The sequence below is a fragment of the Salvelinus fontinalis genome, unplaced genomic scaffold, assembly GCF_029448725.1.
Source record: "Salvelinus fontinalis isolate EN_2023a unplaced genomic scaffold, ASM2944872v1 scaffold_0127, whole genome shotgun sequence".
NCBI classification, from domain to species: domain Eukaryota; kingdom Metazoa; phylum Chordata; class Actinopteri; order Salmoniformes; family Salmonidae; genus Salvelinus; species Salvelinus fontinalis.
Genome location: NW_026600336.1, coordinates 371,811 through 374,353, shown reverse-complemented (window position 1 = coordinate 374,353; position 2,543 = coordinate 371,811).

Here is a 2,543-nt window from a genome sequence, read left to right as displayed (position 1 = left end):
CCAGCCAGTCAGGTGCTGCCGTCCCTCAGTCCGGAGCTGCCGTCCCTCAGTCCGGAGCTGCCGTCCCTCAGTCCGGAGCTGCCGTCCCTAAGTCCGGAGCTGCCCCTTATCCCGGTGCTGCTCCTTATCCCGGTGATGCCCCTTAATTTAGGTGGGGTTATTTGGAGGGTGGTCATTGAGGGGGGGGATACGGAAGCAGGGAGTGATTATGGTGGGATGGGGACCACGCCCAGAGCCTGAGCCGCCACCGTGGACAGATGCCCACCCAGACCCTCCCCTAGACTTTTGGTGGTGCGTCCGGAGTTCGCACCTTGAGGGGGGGTTCTGTCACGTTCCTGACCTGTTTTCTGTTATTTTTGTATGTATTTAGTTGGTCAGGACGTGAGTTGGGGTGGGCATTCTATGTTATGTGTTTCTATGTTTAGGTCGTTTGTACTTATCCTTATATGGTTCTCAATCAGGGACAGATGTTTGACGTTTTCCTCTGATTGAGAACCATATAAAGGTAGGCTGTTCACACTGTTTGTTTGTGGGTGGTTGTCTTCCGTGTCTGTGTATGTTGCACCACACGGGACTGTTTCGGTTTGTTCGTTCGTTTGATGTAGTCTGTTCCTGTTCCTGAGTTCTTTGTGTATTTATGTAAGTTCCATGATCAGGTTTGTCTACGTCGTTTTGTTATTTTGTAGTTTGTTGAAGTGTTTTCGGTTTTCGTCTTAACTTTAATAAACTTCGTTATGTTAAACCATCACGCTGCGCTTTCTTCCGAAGAGGAGGAGGACAGCAGTTACAGTTGTACCTTTCAACTGCTGCTCCATATAATGTATACAAATAAATATTAATAGCAACTTGGGTGTCAGAGGAAACACTAGGGTGGGATCAGCTCATCTGTAGCTGCAAGGAGTTGAGGAGTGGGGTCCAGTTTCCGTTCAAGGACTGGATTTTGTCTTTGGTGGATGCTGTATTTTTTCCAATTGTGATGTGGTCTGTGAGGAGGTTAATCCATTGACAAAATAGACTGTAGGAATCTGTTTTTGTAGTTGAGTAATGTTGTTTTCTTGAATATATTTAAGGCAATAGAAATGGACTGATGATATCCAAGAAGGCAGAAGATTGGGGAGAGTGGAATGCTGTGACCCAAAAGGGTGGACAGTTTGTGTATGGTTTCTTTCCAGAATTGTAGGGTGGGGGGACAGAGCCATGTGGCGTGAAAGTGGTTCTATTTTAGTTTTTTCCTTAGCACTAACACACTTGATTCAACTAATCATCAAACCTTTAGTTGGGGAAACACTGCATTCATCTAACATTCCAGTTAAAATGATTTTCAAATCGAATGTAATGAGTAAATGTGCAGATTTGATCACTGCTGTATATATTTGTGCTCCCTGTAAGTATATTGCACCATCACTCTGTGCTTGAAATAAAATGACTACAACCTCAGAAATAAAACTTTGATTACAATATTGTGTTGTTGACCTTTGTTAAAATTAGTATCAGTATGTAGGATATCTGGTGGCAACCCCAATCAGGTAATGTAATCACACACACACACACACACACACACACACACATGATAACATCTTACAGAACACATACTAACATTCTCAGGTTGGTAACATTTATTTATCAAAAAACCTACATTGATTACATTGCTGAATTCGACCATACAATCAAAGTATATCTTGTAGCACTTTTTCACCTATCTGGGATATATTCTGTCTTTATTTTTTATCAATAATGTGTATGTAGTTTAATCTGTGTGTATTGTCACTTTCTACTTGGAAGCCAGTGACATAGAGGAGGAAGAGGGGTCTTCTTAAAGGTGTTTTCCAGGATGAGAATGGAGTGGCCCTTCCTGAGTTAACTCCCCTCGATGAAGTCACAGAGAGCCATCTTCTCTTCCTTGTAGTAGAGACCCACTTTGCCACCTGGTATGTTGGCTATGGTGATGCTGGGTGCGACAGCTTTTCTGGGAGTTGTTTGTTAAGCTAAGAGAACGAGAGAGAGTCATTGGACAGTGCTGAAATAAATGTGGTTGTCAGTATTTGGAGTTTGCATTGAACACTGCTATGAGCAACAATAAACCATGTTTTATGCTGTTGCTGGAACTGAGCTGTGAAATGTGTATGTATATGGACATGTAATTACTTTATGCTTTGAAATGTCTAATGTGTTATATTCCCATGTTGAATGGCCACAAAACAATAAAATATGAATGTATTTATTTATATGTAGATTCCCTCCCGCTGGATAGGGTTTACATACCAGTATGACTGGTGGTCTTGGCCTGGCTGCCAATGGAAATGTTTCCGCTCACATTGCCTGATACGTTTTGGCCTGATATGTTTTGGCCTGATACGTTTTGGCCTGATATGTTTTGGCCTGATACGTTTTGGCCTGATACGTTTTGGCCTGATTCAGTAGGACATTTGGCAACACATTGTTTTTTTTTGCAGACACTTTGGCTCTTGGTATGTGAAGGGACATCAGTTGAAGCACAATCCATTGCTGCAACTATAGAGAGAGGAGAGAAAGAGAGGAGGAGA